At 46.9% G+C, this 24193-nt stretch overlaps 1 protein-coding gene across 23 annotated transcripts in view; it reads right to left on the bottom strand.

The window, feature by feature from the left end:
* Window positions 1-24193, bottom strand: part of ARHGAP26 (Rho GTPase activating protein 26) — a 457576-nt gene that overhangs the window by 140080 nt on the left and 293303 nt on the right. The window contains exon 18 of one of the 23 annotated variants that reach the window (XR_014838940.1): window positions 22135-23688. The exons of the other annotated variants lie outside the window; for them this stretch is intronic. The gene's annotated coding sequence lies outside the window, so the exon portion shown is untranslated. Of the gene's footprint in view, window positions 1-22134; window positions 23689-24193 lie in introns of those variants that run through there. 23 annotated transcript variants of the gene reach the window in all.

The following is a 24193-nucleotide window of genomic DNA, read 5'->3' as shown; positions in this document are numbered from 1 at the left end:
GTCAAAGTGCCCCAGTATCCAGAGCTAGGCCACACTCCTGGGCTTCACCTTAGATCTTCCCCATCCAGACATCCTGAAGCCAGGTGACCGCTGACTTGGTCATTCAGGAGGGGAGAAGACAGCGTGAGGCAAGACAAGCCCAGGTTTGGGCATCAGAAGAACTCTGTATCTCACCCCCCACCTCCAGACTCTGCTCAGGCCCTGCAGAGCCTGCGTCCAACAGGCTGATTTTCCCCAGACACCTGCACCCCTGCGTCAATTCCCACAAACTGCTTTGCTAAGACACAAGTCCCAAAGCAAAACAGGCGCCCGGTGTACCCTAGTTGCAGCCCAAGGAGCCACTAACAGGACGCAAGGACTTGCTCCAAGGCCTGAACAAGGCACGTACCTTGAAAAACACATTCATTTAATCAGCCTGACAGTGAGACGGCGGTATGGGGCCCACCCCAGGCTGGCTGGACTCTGTCTGACAGACCCTGCAGGTGTTTTCAGTTAAATGTGAAAATCAAATTATAGCTGTACAGCTCAGTTAACTCTGAAAGGGCGAACGGAGCTTCCTGGGTGATCTCCCTGCCTGCCTTGCTCTCGGGCTCAGCGCAAAGACCAAAGAGCAAAGGCTAAGTGAAGGGCAGCGAGCCAAGGGGCTTACAGGCTGGCAGGGCTGAAGCGGGGCGGGGCCGGGGGTGGGGACGGCAGGAGGAGGCCTCTGCTCCGGCAGTGGCAGTCTCAAAAAGGGAATGTCACAGCAAGTCAGGACAAGTTGGCTTTTAAATCTCTCAGGCTCACCCCACCCCACCTAACTTTTTTGTTGTCTGACTCTATAGATCCTGCCCCCGGCCCCTTTACTCCTGCCAGGCGGACCTGGCACTCAGATGCGGCTAAGCCTCTTACAAATCCCGACAGAGCACAAGCTGACGGAGGGATAGGTCTTCCGCAGGACGGGTTACGAGAAACCAAAGGAAAAGTTAAACCCGTGCTAAGAGGATTTGATAATCCCAGGACCTTTTCCATGGCTAGCGCTGGTCCTGACCATTTCAGCTGGAAAGTGCCTCTGGGGCCCAAATGTGCAGAGCGTGGTGAGCAGATAATATGCATGACTAGGGCTTTGGTCCCTTGAAATAAAAATGCCATGTAAATTTTGTGTATTCTGTTACCACTGATTCGCTTAAAAGGCTCCACCACAACCACCTGTTTGACCAGCCAGCCACAGGCAAAGTATGTACAGAGCCCAAGAACTTCGAGGCTGCACAAGTCTCCAATGAGGCTTTTCCAGTTTCTGAGCGAATCAGGCCCACCTGCTCCTGCTTCGCCACAGCGGTACCCAAAGCCAGCTTGCAATTACTGATGCAAAGGGGGCACGATTTTCATTTACCCGTGCAAAGCTGCAACAGACACATTTCTGGAACGTTCTCCCGAAGCCAAAATTCTGTATCTGAAACCCCCTTTTCCTCTCGACTGCTGTCAAATTCCAGATGTAGTCTCAGATGACAAACTAAAGACAGACTGAACCAATCTCCATTCTCTAGCCCTGTCAACCGCCGCCCAGGGCGGAAGGAAACGAGAGGAAGGACCCAGGTCTGGAGGCTGATAAGATGCCCAGAAGGGGATTTAAACCCTGCCAGGGCCAGCACGAGGGTGGGGCGAGAGAGACACCTTGGGCACGTCATTTCCAGAGGGAGGGACCTGCAACCAGCCTAAGAGGGGGCACCTCCTTAGAACTTCCGTAGGTGCGAGTTTAGGTTAAGATGAAAAGTTTACTTTAATGCATTTTAATTTTTTCCTTTTAACTGTTATTATTTGAAAAATAAAAAAGGAAAACATGAAAATCGTCACCATCCACACGTTTGCCCCATTTTGGAGAAATATCATCTCCCGGTAACACCACCGGGAACATCTAGTCACTCCAACAATTTGGTGCATGTTCCAGGCCCTTTTCCTTACACACGGGACATGTGCACACACATGCACACGCGTGCACACACACACACACATATGTTTTTACTTAAAAGAGTGGACTCCTCTTTAGCACTTGTACACATCTCAAGAGGCGTTCACTCTCCGACTGGCGAAGATCCCTGCGCCTTAAATTGTGCAGCCCAGGTACCGTTCTTCCCTCATCCCCGTCCCAGCCTGCCTTCTTCTAAATACATCCTCCTGCTGTCCCGGTTTACTTTACCTGCTGGTAAATGATTTTTTTTTTTTTTTTTTTTTTTTTTTGTATTGAGTCACCATAATGTCATTGGCTGGGTAACGCAGGAACCTTGTCTTTGTTAAGACTTTCCTTCTCTCTTCATCAACTTCCTTGCTGCCTTCCTTCCTTCCTTCCACTTCCCCCTCATTCACAGGAAGGAGGAAACAGAGCAGCCGCGCCCTGGTTCAGTTTAGTGGTGGTGGAACATACAGGGCATGCAGCCACCAGCTGGCCTTTAGAGGCTGAGAAGCACTCAGGGGCTTAAAGATCCTGCTGGCAGCAGGGTAGGGAAGCAGAGACCTTCTCAGCCCACATCCCAGAGCCCCACAGAGCAGGGAGTGACCCTGGCCTTGGACTCCTCTGGGTGCTGCACATGGCTCAGGACACCCCAAGTCAGAAAGACAGACTCCTCTTTGCACAGCCTGCTGTTCTAAATTCCTCGCACCAGTTAGGAATGTCAGACGCATCCTCAAAAGAGACTTCCACAGAGAAGCTGGCAGGGCCTCATCAGCTTTGTATGCAGAAAACGCTGCTCCCCACAACCAGTCCCACAGCCTGGAACTCAGTCATCCACAGTGAGGCTGTGATGACTTGTCACTGCCTGGCCTCTGGGGTGCTAGAGCTATTTTATGGAGGCTGTGGCACAGGTGAGAGGCCTTTATGTTTTAGAAGATAAACAGGACCTGCCAAGGCCCCAGTGAGGACAATGGGAAGGGCAGGGGCTGGAGCGTCTCTACATCAGATCTCTGGGTGGCCCAACAGGAGCCGGTCCCTAATCCTATAATGAGAGTCACCCCTTTGGTTCTTTTTTTCCCCTTGACACTCTCCATTTCACCGCCTCCCTCCAACCTCTGTAGCCTAGCTAACTTCTGCTTAAGTCTTTTACAGTTCAGGTTAGATGGTAACACACTGGCTCCCACACACTTAATGCATTCAAAGAGCTTAGAGCACTGCCTGGGGCCCGAGATGCCATGTGAGATATGCTGGATCTGTATGGACCTCTTACTCCCAAGAAAAACTGTGTCAGGCAGATGGGAGTTCCCGTTGTGGCTCAGCAGTAATGAATCGGACTGGTACCATGAGGATGTGGGTTTGATCCCTGGCCTTACTTAGTGGGTTAAGGATCCAGCATTGCTGTGAGCTGTGGTGGATGCTCTGGCTGTGGTGTAGGCCAGCAGCTACAGCTCTGATTCAACTCCTAGCCTGGGAACTTCCCTATGCCGCACATGTGGCCCTAAGAAGACAGACAAAGCAGAACAAACAAATAACAACAAACAAAACAGCTATGCCGGGCAGATAACCCATGTTGTCATGTGGAGAGTACTCTGGCGCTACCCAAAGAAAGTGAAGCAGCCAAGAGGCTGCAATTCCAGCGCAAGGTCCATATCAGGCCAAAACTCACACGTGTGCAAAAGGGTGTTTGCAAAGATGCTTGTTTACCATGGTAAACTATGAGCAGCAATTCTAAGCATCTATCAAGAGCAGCAGGGGATACACAAGATGTGTCATTTTTACACAGTATTTAGAGGACTGAACTAGCATTTACTTCACAAAGAAAACAGAGTGGAGTTCCTGTTGTGGCTCAGTGGAAACCAATCTGACGAGCATCCATGAGGACACAGGTTTGATCCCTGGCCTTGCTCAGTGGGTTAAGGATGCGGCATTGCCAAGAGCTGCGGTATAGGTCACGTATGCGGCTTGGATTTGGCATTGCTGTGGCTGTGGTGTAGCCCTGTGGCTACAGTGCTGACCCCTAGCCTGGGAACCTCCATATGTTTTGCGTGCAGCCCTAAAAAAAAAAAAAAAGGCCAAAAAAAAAAAAAAAAAGATAAAACAGAGTGAAAAACATGTTGAAAAATGAGCTGCACTCTGAAACCCTTTATAGACACTATGATCCATACATACCAGATGCTACATGTGGACACACACACAATCAATTTTCAAGTATCCACACATAGTGCAAAAGGATACACACTAAAACTCACGTTAACTTGCCACCGGAGCGCAAAGGGAATGGAACTGGGGAGGAGCCTAAAGAGGATTTCAGTGTTAACGAGAGAGAGAGGGAACAAACAGGAAAAATGTTAACTATCACAGAAGTACATACCCATGAAAAAGCACAGCAAAACCTACAAAACGTATGTTCCAAATATGCACATTTTGCTCTCCTTGCTTTTTTAAAAAGAGGAGAAGGAGAGCGAGGGCCCATTTTGGGAAATCAGAAGGATTCCTTCACACTGTCTTAGGGCATGTGAAAAAGCTCGGTGTATGTCCAAGGCGTATACACAAGGCAGGTGACAAGCAAGAGAAGATTCAAGAAATGAAGTTAAGAATCACTTGTATAAACGCATCTTTAATCACTACTATCCTTGGCAGTACTTCCCAGACCTTGGTGTAAGTGGAAATCACTTGGGAGCTTATTAAAAATAGAAGTCTGTGCTCTCCTTACCCCAGTGCTGGACATTGTGATTCCAGAAATCTTGAATGGAGCCCAATGATCTCCATTTTATTAAAAAAAAAAAAAAATCCTTACGACAGTAGAATTAAGAATTAAGTCTTTTTAAACATACTAAAAACATTAAAAAAAAACCTTAAAGGAAAACTGCAATTTTAATGTATAAGCTTATTCCACTTTGCCCATAAGTACCTGGATAGCTAATAGTGGCCCTTAAAAGAAAATATTATGTTTCAATAATGATAAACTAAAATCACTCTACGCAAGGTTTATGTACATGGCTCTATAACATGCTGCCGCTATAAAAGAATAATTACACTGCACAAGGTATCACTGAAATGTCAAAGGCACATTTGTTACAATTATGAAAACTCTTTGTTCTAGGTAACAACTTTAGTGCAACAAAGCTGATGCTTTCATTGAAAGTCACCAATGTAGACCAACACAAACTTTAGCTATCAAGACTTTGTTACCTATTATCTAAGGATGACCTCCTGTTCCTCCTGCTGTCCCCAGCAGAGTCAGGGCCCCCTCTCAGAGTTCTCAGAGCCCCTAATTCACACCTGGCGCCGACATGCAGTCTATGCTGCAGTTTCCCTGCGGTGGTGTCCGTGTTCCCCTCGAGGCTGTGTGGTCTTCTCAAAGGAAGGCGTCGGGCTCTCTGTGACACCTGTGTCTATCTAGCACAGTGCCTGGCAAGCTGCAGGCACTCAATACACATTTCGTGGATGAGTTAGCAAGTCTGAACAGGTTGCTGGCTCAAAGACATCCAATGAGAAAGGAGTCTTCAGCACAGAGTTGGCAGACCTGCGCTCCAAAGGACCAGACAGTAAATACTTTAGCCTCTTGCAACATCTCCAGCAGCCAGGATAACCCAGAGGCTGTCATAGATAATAGGCAAATAAAGAAGGCATCTCTGTTCCAGTAAAACCTTATGAACACTGAACTGTGAATTTCATACAATTTTCATGGTGTATGACCTGTTATGTCTTTTGATTATTATCAACCACTGAAAAATGTAAACAACCATGCTGAGCCTATGGGCCATACAAAAGCCAGCATCAGAGATTTCCAACCCCAGGTCTAGCAGATCTGGGAAGACAGACTGAATCTGGGAAGACTGATCTGGGAAGAAACTCAAAATGCTAGACAGGCTGGAATACACTGAGTCAAAGAAGAGAAGAAAGGGGTCTATGTTGGACGAAAACTCTTCAGAGTACCTGAAAATGGGACAAAATGACAGAATACAAAAGTGAAAAACAATGCCGTTTTTAGTTATTGTTATTTTTCTTTTATTTTAAACGATTTCTTCAACAGTAAAGCTCACATTCAATTAATTAATGTCTAAGGTAGTGAGAAAAAAATCTGGTATAGTTAAAAGTCAGGAATACTACTTGGGGAAAAAAAACAAAAAACAAAAAACAATGCTTTTCAGGTTAAAGTTTTACCCCTATCTCAAGCACTGCCAAAATATATTCTCCTTTCACTCTGCTGCCCACTCTCAGGTAGAAATGCAAATGAGTGCAGAAGCAGACAAAAGATGGGGAGCAAAAGCAGACAAAAGGCATTCTATCTCAGAATACCGGAGGATTAATTGTCTTACACTGTTTTATCAAGTCCTGTGCATAAACTCATAGATGTCTTCAAAGTTAAAAGAGACTCAGAATCACAGAGTCAGTTCCACTCATTAGAAATAATTGTAACTTTTAAAATAACACACACGGTTATTTTATAAAAATTCAAAAGTAAAGAAGGAAACTGTAGAAAACGCAAGCACCTAGAGATAGCAACTAAGATCCTGCTGGCTATCCTTCCAGACTCCTGTTTTCTTCCACTGCATTGTGTGTATGTCTGTCTATGTGTGTGTGTTTCACACAAAAATAACATTCCTTATTTTGTACTGGCTCAAGATCATAAAATGAGTTTGTTAAGACTCAAAATCAGAATCTTTTACCTGTTGGGCTAATGTTCTCTGCTATCACCTCCTAATAGAAATAAATAATCTGCATCCTGGATAAGTCAGTGCCTTGTAAGCGCAGGTGCACAATAAATTAACATGTTGACAGGAATGATGCCAACTGGGTCGTCCTGTTTGTTTATCTCAAAAAAGCTCTGTCCAAGTCGGCTTCATCAGAGATGGTGCTGATTATCAGTAACAGCAGAGAGCACAGTTTTTAACATGCGGCGAAATCCCAAAGAACACGGGGATACGAGGACAGCTTCCATCAACAGGAACAGTTATAGACCTGAGGATTTTTGCTGCTCAAAGTGCTTCCCTTTGGTTTTACTTTAAAATGAAGCACCATTCTGGGTCCTTTGTAGATTAGTTTATTCAGAATCCATTTCTAGATTCTCCCTATGCTCTAAGGGGGAGCATTATAAGGAGTGGAAAGCCTCAAGACATTTGCATGAGGTTTGCCTTAAGTTTCAATTGAGTAAGATCAGACTTAACCACAAATAAAACAATTTCTGACGAACTTATTCACGTCAAGAGTCATGACACCTGGCACGCTCTAGGTCCAGCTTTCCTGCCAGGGTGGCCCCAACTCAGTGTGCCCAGGTCCCTGATGGTCCATACCCATTCCAGGGCCAAACAGCCTGCCAAACCCACCTGGCACATGCGGTCTATACAGGAGACACTCCTACAAAAGGCTATGCCTTCAAGACTGGGAGAGGTAGCTGTTTTGCCTAATGCTTAGAAACATAGTCCAAAAAAATGAGGAGACAGAGGGATATGTGCCAAATGAAAGAAGAAGATAAAGCCCCTGGGGGGAAATTAATGAAATGAAGATATGTAATTTACCTGATAAAGAGTTCAAAGTAATGGACATTAAAATGCTCACTGAATGCCAGAAAAGAATGGAACACAATAAGAACTTCAACAAAGAATTAGAAAATATAAGATAGAACCAAAACCAGTTGAAGAATATAGTAACTGAAATGAAAAATATAGTAGATGGAAGCAGCAGATTAGATGATACAGAACAGATCAGCAATCTGGAAGACAGAATAATGGTGATCACCTAATCAGAACAGCAAAAAGAAAAAAGAATCTTGAAAAACGAGGATTGTTTAAGGGATCTCAGTGAGAACATCATGTGTGCTAACATTCACATTATAGAGAAGAAAGAAAGAAGTAGAAAACTTATTTCAAGAAATAATGGCTGAAAACTTCCTTAACCTGGGGAAGGAAACAGTCACGCAAGTGCAGGTCCACAGAGTCCTAACTAAATAAGATCCACACCAAGAAATATCATAATTTAAATGGCAAAAGTTAAAGATGGAATTTTTAAAGGCAGCAAAAGAAAAACTAGGCACATGCAAGGGAAACTCCTCCCAACACACACGTACACCAAAGCTATTAGCTGATTGTTTTAGCAGAAACTTTAGCAGGCCAGAAGGGCGTAGCATAAATATTTAAAGTGCTAAAAGACAAACATTTCCAACTAAGAATACTAGCAGGGATATCATTCAGAATTGAAAGAGAGATAAAAAGTTTCCTAGGCAAGTGAAAATAAAAGGAGCTTGTCACAACTAAACCGAAAGATCTTTAAGTGGCAAAGAAAAGGCCATAACTAGAAATAAGAAAACACAGGAAAGAAACAAAATCTCCCTGGTAAAGGCAAATATATAGTAAAGGCAGTGGATCAGAAGAAGCAAGTATGAAGGTTAACAGACAAAAGTAGCATAATCAACGATAGGTGCAATAAGCAGTTGAGGGATACACAAAACAAAAATATGCAAAATATGACATAAAAAACAGAGAGAGGGGAGGAAATATTTATTGCTTTTAGAATGTGTTCAAAATTAAGCAACTCTTAGCTTAAAATAAATTGTTTTACATATATCTACAAGCCAAAAACATATAGGAGACAAAAAAATAGAGAAAGGGACTTAAATATAACATTAAAGAAAATCACAGGCCACATGGGAAGAGACTAATAAAAGAAGAAAGGAAGACAGAAGAACTACAAAAACAATAAAAAAAACAATTAACAAAATGACAATAAGTACATACTTATCAATAATCACTTTAAAAATCAATGGACTAAATGCTCCATTCAAATGACAAAGTGTGGCTGCATGCATAAAAATAACAAAACCAATCCATGTAGACTGGTAGACCTACAAGAGACTCATTTCAGATCTAAATACACACACAGACTGAAAGTGAAACGATGGAAAAACATACTCTGCAAGTGGAAACAATAAGAAAGCTGGGGCAGAAATACTCCTATCAGACAAAATAGACTTTACAACAAAGACCGTAACAAAAGATAAAAAAAGGGGGGGGGGGAATCACTTAACAATAAAGGGGTCAACCCAAGAAAAGAATATAACACTCACAAATATTTATGCAATCAACATAGGAACGCCTATATATATAAAGCAAATATTAACAGAAATGGAGAAACTGACAGTAAAAGAGTAAGAGTAAGGGAATTTAATACTTCATTCACATCAGATCATTGAGACAGAAAAGAAAGGAAACACTGGCCCTGAACAACCCATTAATCCAAATTGATGTCATAGATATATATGGAACATTCCACGCCAAGAGAACAGAATACACATTCCTTTTGAGTGCGTATCAAACATTCTCCAGGATAGATCACATGTTAGGACACAGAATTAAGTCTCAATAAATTCAAGAAAACTCAAATCATATCAAGCATCTTTTCATCTACAAGGTATGAAACTAGAAATCGATGAAAAGAAAACTGGAAAAAAAATAAGACACATGGAGACCAAACAAGATACTACTCAACAACCCAAGGGTCAATAAAGGAGTCAAAAAGATTATTAAAAAAGACCTGGAGACATATCAAAATAGAAACACAACTTTCCAAAACCTATGAGGCAGCAAAAGCAGTTCTAAGAGGGAAGTTCACCATGACAAAGGCCTACCACGAGACACAAGGAAAATCTAAAACAACCTAATTTTACACCTAAAAAGAAACAGACAAAATCCCAAATTATCATAGAAAGAAAGTAATACAGGTGAAAAACAATAGGAAAGGTCAGTAAAAGTAAGAGCTGATTTTTGAAAAATAAATTGTTTAAACGATAAACCGTTAGCCAGAGAGAGAGCAAATAAAATCAGAAATGAAATGAAAGAGAGGTTAAAACTGAGACCACAGAAATATAAAGACTAATAACACTACCACAAACAACTGTATGCCAAAGAATCAGACAACTTAGAAGAAATGAATAAATTCCTAGAAACAGTCTATCTCTCAAGACTGAATCATGATGAAATAGAAAATCTGAACAGACCAATCACTGGTAATGAAGTTGAACCAGTAATCAAAAAACACCCAGGAAGCAAATGTCCAGGACCAGACAGCTTCACAAGTAAACACGACCAAACATTTAGAAGAGTTAATAATTAATTCTTAAGTTATTCCAGACAATTGAAGAAGGAATGCTTCTGAACGCACTCTACAAAGTCAGCATTATCCTGATACTAAAACCAGAGAAATACATTACAAAAAAAAGTTCAATCACAGGCCAGTTTCCCTAATGAATGTAGATGCAAAAATCATCAACAAAATACAAGCAATTTGAATTCAACAACACAGTAAAAGGATCATACAACGTGATCAAGTGGGATTTATCCTAAGCACACAAAGATGATTTAACATCTGCACACCAATCACCACGATACATTAACAAGATGAAGGATAAAAATCATATGATCCTCTCAGCAGATGCAGAAAAAGCATGTGGCAAAATCCAACATCCATAAATGATAAAAACTATCAACAAAGTGAGGGTTTGAGGGAATGTACCTTAACATAATAAAGGCTATTTATGACAAACCCACAGCTGGCATCATACTCAACAGTGAAAAGCTGAAAGCTTTTCCTTTAAGATCAGGAACTAGACAAGGATACCCACTCTTGCCACTTTTATTCATTGTAGTATTGGAAGTCTAGCCACAGAAATTGGACAGGAAAAAGAAAAAGAAAATTCAAATTAGAAAGGAAGAAGTAAAAGTGTCACTGCTTGCAAATGACATGATACTATATATAAAAAACCCTATAGGGAGTTTGTTGCAGCTCAGCAGTAATAAATTCCAACTAGTATCCATGAGGATGTGGGTTCGATCCCTGGCCTCTCTCAGTGGGTTAAGAACCCAGCGTTGCTGTGGTGTAGGTTGCAGACTTGGCTTGGATCTGGCATTGCTGCAGCTGTGGTATAGGCCAGCAGCTGCAGCTCCAATTTGACCCCTAGCCTGGGAACTTCCATATGCAACAGGCATAGCACTAAAAAGCAAAACAACAACAACAACAACAAAACCTACAGACCCCACCAAAAAAAACTTTTAATAAAGGAATTCAATAAAGTTGCAAATATAAGTATATAGAAATTTACGGTGCAAATGAAAACCACAATGATCTATCACCTCACACTTAAGAGAATGGTTATTCTCAAAGAGACAAGAAATAAGTCTTGACAAGGATGTAGAGAAAACGGAGCTTTTATGTACTGCTGGAGGGAAGGTAAATTGGTACAACCACTATAAAAAAAGTATGAAGAGTCCTCAAAAAACTAAAAAAAGAACTACCATATGATCCAGCAATTCCTCTTCTGGGTATTTACCTTAAGACAACAAAAACACTAATTTGAAAAGATATGCACACCCATGTTCACAGCAGCAATATTCACAACAGACACGCTATGGAAGTAACCCAAGTGTTCACTCTTGAATGAATGGCTAAAGAAGATGTCAAACACACACACACACACACACAGAGGAATATTACTGAACCATAAAAAGGAATGAAATCTTAGAGTTCCCGTTGTGGCTCAATAGTCATGAACCTGACTAGTATCCATGAGGATGCAAGTTTGATCCCTGGTCCCTGCTCCTTTGGTCAGGGAGCTGGTGTTGCCATGAGCTGTGGTGTAGATCGCAGATGCAGCTCAGATCTGGCATTACTATGGCTGTGGCAGAGGCTGGGAGCTGTAGCTCTGATCTGACCCCAAGCCTGGGAACCTCCACAAGCTGTGGGGTGCACCGCCCCCCCCATGAAATCTTTCCATTTGCAACATGGATGGACCTAGAGGCTATTATGCTAAGTGAGATAAGTCGGAAAAGACAAATAACTTTATGATTTCATTCATATTGTGGACACCAAAAAATAAATATTAAAAAAACCCAACAACAAAATAGAGACAGACTCACAGATATAGAGAACCAACAGGTGGTTACAAGGGGACGGGCGTATGGTGGGACGGGTGAAACAGGTGAAGGGGGTTAAGAGGTGCCTACTTCCAGTGCTAAAATAAACGAGCTACAAGGATGTAATGTGCAGCACAGGGAATACAGTCACTAACACTGCGGCAACTTTGGGGACAGATGGGAAGGAGACATTCTGATGATCACTTAGCACTGTAGAAAAATATTAAATCCCTATACTATCGCTTGAAACTAACACAGTAAGTATTTTAAAGTCACTTACACTACCATTTTTTTTTTTTCCCAAAAAGAGTCAGGACACAGCAATGACATGACGAGCAAAGGAAAACCTACAGTTTTGCCCACGTTCTCGTTCTCTTTCTCTGGCTAGGGTCAGGGAGGGGGACTGCGTGAGACAAGCAACAAGTCTGCAAGAGAAACTCTTATCTGTGTGGCATCCACAGCAGTTTAGGTAACAGTTCAAGTGAGAAGGGAAGTGTGGCTCTTCAAGCAGCGAAATGTTATCTTTCAACAGCAAGAGTAAGAAAACCTGACTCGCCAGCTAGACCGAAAGGCAGGTTTGACATGGGAAATCCCCATTTGCCTGGTGACTTGAGGTGACATGTTTCAGTGTGTTTGGTTCTGGAGCCTGGTCCACCAATGAGCACCTTTGCTCCATCCACCACCCCTGGAGGTGATGCTGGGCCCATGGCACGTCTCTGAAAGCAGGCCCCAGGGTTCCAGGAGGAGTTCGCTCGTGCAAAAACAAAGTCAAGATTCTGGTGAACTGAGCCGTGTAACCGAGTAATAGAGAACCATCGGAAGGGCTGTGTTCCTTCTTTTCAATGTATCCTTACAATGGCCCCATCTTCTACATATAGAGCACAACAGGGTCATCCAGGCACTTATAAGATCCACCTTGGAGTTCATATTTGTGCCAAGGCCGGAAGCTGTCAATACAAAACAGGGAATCTCTAAGGTAAAGAGCTGTGTCTCAGTCGACACCACTCTTGGGAGTACCCGATCTACCTACCTGGCAACATCTGAAGAATGGCGTCCAATTTTTCCTTAGACTGCCCCCCTCCTATGACATATTACAGGTGGTTCTACCAAGACCATCATCTGAGCACCCCATTCATTACCACCTACGTCAAGAAGTAAGTGCACCCCCCAAGAGAGGCCTCACAACTCTCTTTATTAGTAACGCTCATGTGTAGTGGAATCACCGGAAACAAAGATGCTCAGAGATGAGGCATTCAAAAGCTAGTGCTCCAGGGACACCTCCAAGTCTCCTGGGTATCTTCCACCCTTTATTTCACTTGATGAATTTTTGTTTTGTTTTGTTTTTGTTTTTGTTTTTTCTAGGCCGCTCCCATGGCATATGGAGGTTCCCAGGCTCGGGGTCGAATCGGAGCTGTAGCCGCCGGCCTACACCACAGCCACAGCAACGGGGGATCCGAGCTGCATCTACAACCTACACCACAGCTCACGGCAATGCTGGATCCTCAACCCACTGAGCAAGGCCAGGGATCGAACCCACACCCTCATGGTTCCTAGTCGGATTCGTGAACCACTGAGCCACGATGGGAACTCCTCACTTGGCAAATATTAATGGAGAGCCATCTGCTCCATGCAATTTTCTTGGTGAAGCAGGCAATGCAGAGGCAGACACATTTCAGAGAGAAGAAAAGAGTAAATAAATCAGTCAAATGTATATTAGATGGAGATACGTGCTGAAAATTAAGCAATGCTAGTAGGGAGGGAGCAAAGGGGCCAGTGTTTCCCATGCTAGAAGGAGACCTCATTAGAGGGAAGAGAGGAGGGAAAGAGGGCAGAGTGGGTCTCAGGACCACAGGACTGAAGGAATCGGTCGGGGGCGGGGGCACAGAGAGCAAGACTGAAAAGGAGCAGTGGAAGAAGGAAGGAAAAGCAGCCTGGGGAGAGATGCCCCAGAAGCCCGTGAAGAATGCATTTCAGGAGTTCCCGTCGTGGCTCAGTGGTTAACGAATCAGACTAGGAACCATGAAGTTGCGGGTTTGATCCCTGGCCTCGATCGGTGGGTTAAGGATCTGGTGTTGCTGTGAGCGGTGGTGTAGGTCGCAGACGCAGCTCGGATCTGGCGTTGCTGTGATTGTGGTGTAGCCTGGCGGCTACAGCTCCAATTAGACCCCCTAGCCAGGGAACCTCCCTGTGCCACGGGTGCGGCCCTGGAAATAGAAAAAAAAAAAAAAAAAGAATGCATTTCAAGAAGGAGTGAGTGAACCACTGGGCTAAATCCTTCAGAAGCAGCAGGGAACTCCGACACTGTCTTAGCAACACCACCAGGAGGCATTTCAGTGCAAGGGCGGTCGGGTTGGAAATCCTGAACATGCAGGTTCCTCAGAGGATTTGCGCGCAGCCGTGCAGACACCTCTCTGCGACATTCTGCTGAGAGGCGCACACACAAACGGCACGGCATCCGGAAGGGAGAAGCAAGATCCAGAAAGGCTTTTTGTTTTGTTGGCGTTGTTCCGCCTTTGGAAAGGATTGCGGAGACTACGTGCATGGACGAGGAGGATTTGGCCGAAACTGAATGAACGGTGCGAGGAGACAGAGGGCAGGTCTGCTGGAGCCAAATCCTTCTGGATGCAACTGGGAGTGGCCGTCATGCCCTGGGGAAGGGGCGCTGCCTTTAGGTAAGAGCACTGAGTGTCCCTCTGTCGCCCACGGAGGGATGGTGAACACATGGGCACAGGTGCGGCAGCTTGTGGGCGGTCTCTGGTCACATCTATTTTCTTAGTGAAACAGGAAGCAAGAGGAGGCAACCACCTTGGAGAGGAGAGTGAATGGCGGCGGGCCAGAGAGGGGGACACAAGGCACGTGCGGGCCCTTGAGGCTGCGTTCAGATCTGATGGTTCAACGCTGCTTTCAATTTCCCCCAGAAGACTGCCAATAAATTCCCTTCTTTTTATAAAATGAGCCATAGCTGACATCTGCTGCTGGCAACCAAAGACCTCTGAGGCTGCCGGGTTACCCCATTTTCTCACTGAAAGTCCGACTTTAATGAAAGAGGGGTCCTATCTCATCGAACCCCATATGCACCTGCAAGTGCACACGAAGAGCCACTTGCAAGGTACCAACATGCCAGCCATGCTGGGTTCCTCTACCACCTACCGCACAGAGCCAAGAAATAAGAATGGAGCCTCGCAGCACCAAACTGGACACCCTGCCTGGATCAGTGTGCTTAAAGAAAAGCATTTCCATGAGAAAGGAGAAAGAACGGATCGCACAATTCAAACTGCCTTACCATTTCTTCAAACCCGCTCTTCAGTTAAACTGGCAAAACATCTACCAAGACAGAAACAAGACCAAGACATGCACCACTTTCCTCAGCGTGCAGGTTCCTCATTCATGACAGATGTCAGTGACTCAGGAGGGAAGCCCTCGGGAAGATGGCACTGAGGGGTCAAGGGCAAGCAGACAGCACCCTCCGCACGCTGGATGATACTCTTTCATGGGCATCGAGAGGCAGCCACCCTGGGCTAAGGAAGAAGACGAATCAGGCTCTGTCGTGAAGAGAAACATTTCGAAGATCACAAAAATGAGTGGAAATTTCCAGACCGTGCAGACTGAGATGCGTCTTCATGATATAACGTGCTGTCCCCCTCCAGGAAATTAAGAGTTATTAAACTGCAGCAAAGAGAGCCGCTTCTGCGATGAAATCTGACACCGAGAAGCGGGAGGGTAGGGTGAGGACCGGCGACTTTCCCGTGGAAGTCAGCCCCACGTGGCTTGTTTTTTCCAACGGGTGCCCTGCGCCACGGGGCCTCAGAGCCATGGAGAGCTCCGAATCCTCACAGGGAGCCGTAAGGCTGCCTCTGAGGTGTGAGCTGAAAGGAGAGGTCAACGGCTGACCCTGCGCCGGCTCATCCTTGGCTAGGAAGAGGTCGATGGACGCTCAGCCTTCTGGGCCAAATGCACACACAACTGTCCGGAAAACAAAAGCAGAGCAAAAAAAAAAAAAAAAAAGAAACAAGAAAACAAACAAACAGAAAACACATGCACACACACACAGATCTCCCAAGTAGCTAAGAGCTGTGGGTGCTGTGTTTTCGGCCTTCAGACCTAAGGGTTCTGCTTGCCAGTAACAGAGTGTAAAGAAAGCGCCCGCGCACTGTAAGAATGCATTTCTCCATCTTCCCCCCAGCCCTTAAGGCACAGCACCAGCACCCTCCTTCTCCCACCCCCTGATTTCTCCCCAGGATTGGGAAACCCGACCTCGGGGGAAGGGACGCTACGTGCCAGACTCTCTGCCAAGAGCTTCGTGAATGAAGTAGCTTAATCCTCACAACTCTGAGAGGGTAGGTCCTCCTGTTGTCTTAAGGTTTCCCAGAGAAGAGGCTGGGAGGAGGGCTTAGGTGACGCTATGCTACTAGGAGCTCTCGGGAGGAAGGAGGCAGAGGAGTCAGCTCCCGCCTGGTTCCAGCACCGATACTTGCTCCATCTTCTGGGACCATCTTCCCAGAGGCACCTCATGACGGCTAATCAGGATGCCCAGCTCCCAGCTCCCATCGTTCAAAGGTTTCCCCTAGGAGATTTTTTGAACCTCGGGATTTGCTTCCGGGTTGTACATGTGTGGACGCCCCTTTGCGCCAGGCCTCCCTGGGGTGGGCCGTAAGAACAGGGGGCACACGCTATGTGGAAGAAGCCACCGGCTACCAGGCTGCACCTGCAGGAAACAGGTGGGAGGCTACGCACCTGGTCCCCACAGCAGTGGCTGAAATACACACAGGAGAAGCCAAGAGAGTCTGAGGTGCTAATCTAAGCGTTTCTGATATGATTATTACAGCCCCTTCTTTGGATCAGGAAACTCTGGCACAAAGACGTGAAATAATTCATGCAAGGTTTCAGAAGAAACGAGCAAAACTAGGCACCATCTGGCTCCAGAAGGTTCTCTGTTCACCTCTGTGCCCTGAAGCACCTGCGGATGAACTGCAACTGCCCTGAAGTCGGCCAGCTGACTCAGTGCGGCGGCCGTGTTTGAGCCCCAGCAGTTGCGAAGTGGTTAGAAAACTGTCGGTGTAAAAAAGTAAGTATCACACAGGATAAGATGCCCCATGCAGGGCAAGGAGGATGCAGCAGGAGACGGCTTTGGTGCTTGAAGCAGTGTGAGAGAATCAGTTAGTCGCTGAGGCTCAGGCAAAGAAAGACACTGAATGAAACCACCCCCGGAGCCAGCACACAGGAAATCTAGCTCCAAAGAGTGAAACAAATGAAAGAGAGACTAAAAAGACAAAGAGAAAAGACTGGTGCAACGAAGAGCTGGTTTTTAAAAAGATAAACGGATCAGAAACACCTTTAGGCACACTCACTCACCAAGAGAAAAGGTGGGAGGGCTGGAAATCCGAAATGAATGAATGAATGACAGAAAGAAAGGAGGAAGGGAAAGGAATTCGGCTCTGCTAAGGGTTGACAAAGAAGGAGCGAAGTCCTGTGCAGACCCTGAAATCCACGGGGGGGGGGGGGGGGGGGGGCAGCCGCCCAGAAAGGAGGAGTGTTCTCGCCTTTGCTCCGCCCTGCATTCGAAAGGGAACTCCAGGGGTGACCCCAGGGGTTCAGAAGAGGAAGTCTCAGAGGTGTATCAAAACCCAGGAAGGTCACTGAAAAAATTAACCTAAACAGAAGGGGAACAACTCACAACAAACACGAGACCCGTATCAAAGGAACGCTGAGCCTGCGGAGTGTTAACAGCTTGACGCCCAGCAGTTCCCCTTTCAGAATGGGCACTTCTGACGACGTGAAAGACGCAGTTCCTAGAATTCAGGACTTTCGTTGATTTTTTTTTTTAAAAGCAAAAAAAAAAAAAAATTTAGGCTGATGGTGTGTCCCTTCCTTATCCTAACCCTGAACGCTGGCAGGCAGGCCACCGAAGAGAGAGGGTCCTGGTTCAACCAGCTGGGGAAGGTCCGGCAGGTAGGCTGAGGAAGGGCTGAGCTCTGAATTCTTCAGCATTTCCATTAGTTTAAAGTGCTCACTTGTCTGTTCGCTTGAAAATACGGGCTGGTCCTCTTTGCAGTGTCCCTTTAAATAGATTTTCCTCTGGCGCTGCCAAAAATAGCTCGAGGAGGTCCTTTGAGACTCCCATTCTTGTGCTCAAAAAATACACTCTCCTCCCAGCCCCAGACATATACACAGCCTGGGAAGCAGCATGCATCCCTCACTTCTTCCAGGGACCTCCAAACTATCAAAAATCATAAATCGTTCAGGAGAAAAACGGAACTGATCAGAGGAATAATTTTCCCAGGCCGTTCCTCCTTTGTTCGTTATGGGGTCGCCAAGTATCAAGTCTCTCATTTAGGCTCGGCAGACAGGTAGGCCAAGGGCTGAATGGCCAAATGCCCACCTGCAGCCAGGGAGGTAGTGGGCAGCAAAGAACGGGGCCAGGCACAAGAGGGCCGGTTAGGAACGAGGCAGCCCGAGGAAGCTCTGCCCAGGGGGACAGGGTGTGGCCTTTACTCGGTTCCAGCCAACCGTCCACAAGGAGATCTGATTTTTTTTCTTCCCCAGTAAAACGACCCCTGTTAAAAACATTAGAAAGCTGCCCCAATTTTAAAAACAGCAATGTGTGGGACAGCAATACCAAAGAGGACACACGTGTGGGATGCTCTGGCCAGAGGCCCTGGTTTGCGACGTCTGGGTAAGAAGCAAAGACAAAGGAAGACAGACCCCGGGAGCTCACGACCTTGTCAAACTGAGAGTGTACACGCCCTGGAAACTGTCCCACAAGGTGGAAGGTGACCCGCGTTAAACGAGAGGGAGCGCAAAGGCTACGGGGAGCTGAGGAAAGCGAGAAGGCACTGGAGGCAGAAGGGATTCTTGCAGAGGCAGTGGCGTCTGAGCTGAGGCTCCCGAATGAGAAGGCTTTTGGCAGCAGAAGCTGGGGAGGGACCATTCCAGGCAGGGGAGGAAAAAGAAAAGACGGAGCAGGGAAGAGGATGGTTGAGAGCTGGTCACGAGACTCTTCCTGTTTCTCCCCAACAAACGCTCCTGGGTGCTGTGCGCCCCGCTGTGGGGACGCAGCGGGATTGCGAGGGTGACAGGCGTGGCTGCGGGGTCCGAAAGGGCCCAGGGCCAGACCGGGTCTTGGGGGCCACATCCAGAGTTTTATCTTCAGAGCCATGGGCAAGCTGCCTTTGAAGTTTTTTTTTTGGCGGGGGAATCACATGTTGAGATGTGCAGCGTTCCAAGTTCCCCGGCTACGAAGCATGCGTTCTGCGGCCTGGACGGGCGCCAGAGCTCCACCAGCGAGAGCAGGCTGGGGGACAGGCCTTCGCCAGCAGTCCCCGAAAGAAAGAAGAGGATGACAGCTTGGACTAGGGGGAGAAAGTGGCCATGGGGAGGCGTGGGTGGACCCCAGAGACAGTGAGGGGTTAGCATCACCAGAACTCAGCAGCCCAGGGGAGGCACCAGGGAGGCAGAAGCCAAGTGGGACTGGCGAATGCGGTCGGCGCGGCTCTGCGGGGCTCAGGCCACACCGCCAGGGGCCCCGCCGCCAAGCAAGGCTGTGCCGGCAGCAGTGGGTGTCTAGCGGTTACTAGAGAGAAGAAAGGTTCAGAAGCCAGGGTGTATGGCCGAGGGAGGGCTGCCAGCGAAGCTCACAGGAGCGTTCCATCTCAGAACGCCTGCATCGCCAAAGCACTGTTTTCTCTCAAATGTGCTTTGTAAAATTCCACAGCTATTTTGTTTGGCCCAGGCCTGATGGCGAGGAGATCACTGGTGCTTCTCCCGTGTTTGATGGCTCTTCAGTAAGCTCATCTTATCTCCCAGACGTGGCACGGAAGAAGGGGGAGCAGCAGAGTGCCTCTAAGATCTATGTGAAGGCCAAGGATCCTCTTTGATCTGGGCCCCTTTTCTCGAGAATGCCCAGGAATGCTGGTTAACACCAGGGCCCCGCCTCCTGGGCGGCCAGGCCTGGCGATGCCTTGCTTCCCAGCCACGGGCATCTGTGCATGAACCAGGTCCCCTCTGCTTCTAGACCATTAAGGAGATGCGAATACATCCCTCTTGCCTCGCAGGGCTGCCTGGAGGCACCCAAACTCCCGTCCCAGGAAGAAGACGCCAAGCCACTAGATGCTCAAGCCTCGATAACGCGTGCCAATGGAGTCTCCGTGTTTCCATGAGGTCTCGCATGTACACCCAGCATCTGCCCCACACTATTCCTTCCTGACCCCCGAAATCTACCGAGTTCGGGCCTTTTTGGCAAGTCACAACGTGCGACGTCATCCGCATAAACATCGGGCCATTGCAGTAATGAAAAGAACAACAGGGAATCAGCAAGCGATAAGGGGGCTGAAATTGATGTTACCCTCTTCATTTCTCTCGCTCACGCTCCACCTCCCAAACCTTGGAATCTCAGTGTTTGTGTGCCGACACTGCAGGGGTGCTCATCTCCCCTCGCAAACTGGCCTTTTTGACCCACGTGTCTGGACTGAGTTTGCACACCATGCCAAGATCATCCGGGAGACGCTTACGATACTCTGTTACACGTCATTTTCCCTAGATAACTTGCAGGGGGCACTGTGGGCCGCTACTCACACTCTGCTCTATGCTGGCATCCGAGTCTCCCCAAACGGGCCCAGGTAAAACCTGTTTGGGGTAAAATCCCGTTTTGGTCCCATTCCCTCGGTGATGGCTTTAAACCAACAAGATGTGATGGAAAGTTTACTGGAGATCGTCTGAGCAAAGCATCATCACATCTCTTAAAGAGAGACTCGAAGAGGAAACACAGTTTCTGTGGCACCGCACTCCTGCACAGTCAGAAGTCCTCATGTGGCTACAAAGTCAGCCCTCCATATCCATGGTTCTGCATCCATGGATTCCACCACCATACACTGCGCTACGCACATAAATAATACATCGTTGGTGGGGAAACAGCCACGTCCACATGGACCCACACGGTTCAAACCCATGTTGTTCTGGGGTCAACTGCGATGCTTTCTGCCTCTGGACAACCACGCCTGCACAGAGATGAATGAAACATCTTGCGACCCGGATGGGGGCCAGCTGACACAGTGGGGACCACGTGTGAGCAGGACCCTGGGAATAACCCAAGTACCCCAAGAGCCAAGAAAGTAACCAACCCCCAGGAGTGGTTTTGCGTAATGAGATAAGAGAACCCCTTACTGATTAAGCCACTGTGAACTGGATTTTCTGTGTCTTGCAGCCCAAAACCTCCAAAATGACGTCAGACTTCCTTGGGGAAGCAAGAAAAGAGCTCCGCCTCGCTGACAGCACCCTAGCAACAAAGGCAGAGCAGCTCTCAAAAAAGGAAAGAGATAAAGATTTATGTCTCAGTACGTGCTTTGGGAAGCCAGCTGTGAAAAGGTGTTTTTAATAGCCACTCCTGATACACGGAGAGAACTCTGACATCCTCCTGCGCGGCACAAACACTGTCATAAAGTCACGATGCGCCATCGCGACCGGTATGCGTGGGGATACACAGCAGACTCGGAGTCATCATAACACGCAAACATCAGGGAACTACCAGGAAATCAGCCTTTATTACTCATCTACTCTTATTTCCTTTGACAATTCTAAGGTAGGGATTTTCTCCTCTCCCCCCACCTTCCACCTGATGAAGACAGAGCATCACAAGACTGGAAGGGAACTCAGAAAACCAGGCTCAAAGAGATGGAGTGACTTTGACAAGGTCCCACAACCAGCTGGGGGGGGGCAATTTTCTTTACTGTTAAAAATGTTTATGTGTGACTTTAAAACAAGGCCATTTGCTGAACACTCGACGGAATGCGAAGTCAAACTGTAAAGACGTAGGGAATCAAAACTAGGTGTTTTGTTTTGTTTTTAGTAATTCAACTGTGAAAACAAACATCTCCTTTTTGGACTCACTGCTTTTTCTTCTTCCCTATTCCTAATATCCTCCAAAATCCCAACCCATTCCCCTTAATATACCATTTCCTCCTCCTAGAAAATCCCTAAATATGGCCTATTCTCTAGGCCAGTGCTGCTCAAAAGACTGCTTGTTAGAGTTCTGCTTGTGTGCGGCGGCAACAAACCCGACTATTATCCATAAAGATGCGGGTTCAATCCCCAGCCTCAGTGGGTTAGGGATCCGGTGTTGCCGTGAGCTGTGGTGTAGGTTGCAGATGTGACTTGGAGCCAACATTGCTGTGGCTGTGCTGTAGGCCAGCAGCTGTCGCTCTGATTCGAGCCCTAGCCTAGGAACTTCCATAGGCCACAGGAGCGGCCCTAAAGACATTAAAAAAAAAAAAAAAAAAAGACTGTAGCCTATTTATCTGGGAAGCAAATTAGAACTGCAAATGCCCAGGCCGAGGCCACGTGTGTAGACTAAGAGTGGGCACAGCGCTGTCACTGTCAACAAGCACCCCTGTGGATGGGACCATGCTTGGAGGCACATGTGACTCCAGACTGTGTACTAGATTCCAGGATCGAAACAGAAAACATCTAATTATCATAGTAGATTTAAGCTGGAACCACAAAAATCTGTGCAGAGTTGCCTATAATTTTTCTGTTCTCTCTGAGGTCTGAAACAAACCCAAGAGCGCTGCGATTTGAATGCGCCCTGGTAATCATTTGTGGGGAGGTTTGGAGTTTCTAAGTCTTTCCCCCTAAGCCTTTTTTTCCCCCCTCTGCATGCATTTCTACTTGGGGATGAAATATAAAATGTCTCCCCCTCCACAGCTAAAGGAAATTAATTCTGGAAAGTGTTTCAAAATAGTGCTTTAAAAAAATACACAAAATACCTTCCTTTTGAACAAGAGGCTTGAGACACACCGGGCACACACGGTGGGAAATGAGAGAAGTAAAGCACCAGGTTTTCCAGCAGAACCAGCCCTGAAACCAAAACTGAGGAAGGAAGCTGACCGTTAAGTAAGTGGACCAGGGGAACAATGGCTCAGGCGTCTCGTCGGCTAAGTCTGATCCCGGGAAAACAGCAATGAAACAGACAAACCCCTTGTCCCAAGCCACCTTTCCCTCCCTGCTTGATGTTAAAATAGGACAGTGCTGTACATGAGAAGAGAGAATTAGAGACAGGAATCTTAGAACGCCTCTGGATGCCAAGAAAGTCTTTCAAAACCCAAATAAACACTCCTCCCTGGATGCAGCAGCACTCATTTATACTCGTCGCCTCCAAGACATTTTAAATCTAGAGGCTCCAGGGACCAAGAACACAGCAGGCTGAGAACAGGAGACTGTGGGTTCTGACCTGAGCGCTGACCGACTCACGTGACAGCCACGAGAGCCTGTCTGCACGTGGCCTTCTTCATGACGACATGACCGAAGGAATGCCACGCAACCTCAGAGCACCAAAGAAAACCAGTGTTCAGTATCAAAGGTAAAGACACAATGCTCCAGCAAAGCTGTAAAATAAGTTACTCCAGCAACAAAATTGGTTTAAATGTGCTAGAAGGCAGAGAGTCAAGGTCACACCGTGAACTTGCATATTCCAGTTGTCCTTCTCCTTGGGCGAGGGACGAGGACAAGACTGTTGGGAGACAAGAGGGGAGAACCAGAGGGAAAGAGTGAACCATCCACCAGGAGACGAGAAGGCTCCAGGGTCCAGCATCCACCCTTAGGGTTCCGGATTGTCTATTTCTATTTCTTTAAAGATTCCTAACAGTCCTCAGGGCATTTTATTTTATTTTACTTTGTCCCTTTCTTTCCAGGCTGCACCTGAGAAGTTCCTGGGCAGGGGCTGAGTCAGAGCTGCAGCTGAGGCCTAAGCCAGAGCAACGCCGGATCCGAACCACATCTGCCACCTACGCCACAGCTTGTGGCAACACGGGATCCTTAGCCCACTGAGAAAGGGCAGGGATCGAACCCGCATTCTCAGGGACACTAGCTGGGTTCTCAATCCGCTGAGCCACAATGGGATGTTCCATCAAGGCATTTTAAAAATGAGAAGAGTCAGTTCTGGCTCTGCTGGGTCACCACCGACTCTGGGTCTCTCTCAGCCCAATTAAGTTCTCATAGCAACTGCATGTCCTGAACAACCCAACTGCTTTCAGCTGGTTGCTGTCCCTTCTCTAGCTGCTCCCAGCAGGGTTGGAGGCCACCTTAAGACCCAGGGGCCATAAAGCCATCCCGGGTATCCCCATGTATGCTTGGCTGGAACGGGTCCCTGGAACTTCCACTACTTTGGTGCAGGCCCTTCAAGTGTGCAGCTAAGACATAAACCAGCTTTTCTGTTTAACAAACGCCTGGCGGGGCCGGGTAGGAGAAGCACCACGCTGTCATGTGAGAGCATCTGGAGCAACTTTTTGGATCCCAGTTCCCATTATTTTAAACACACTTCATCAGGATTCTTTGACATTTTGGGGGCAGAGTCTCCCTACAAGCTTGC

This window comes from Sus scrofa, chromosome 2 (genome assembly GCF_054392235.1).
Source record: "Sus scrofa isolate SSC_HxYL_T2T_F1_AM1 chromosome 2, Sscrofa_HxYL_maternal_Yorkshire_Landrace_v2.0, whole genome shotgun sequence".
Lineage (NCBI taxonomy): Eukaryota > Metazoa > Chordata > Mammalia > Artiodactyla > Suidae > Sus > Sus scrofa.
Note: the sequence above shows the minus strand (reverse complement) of the source record. Positions and strands in the feature narration are given on the sequence as shown.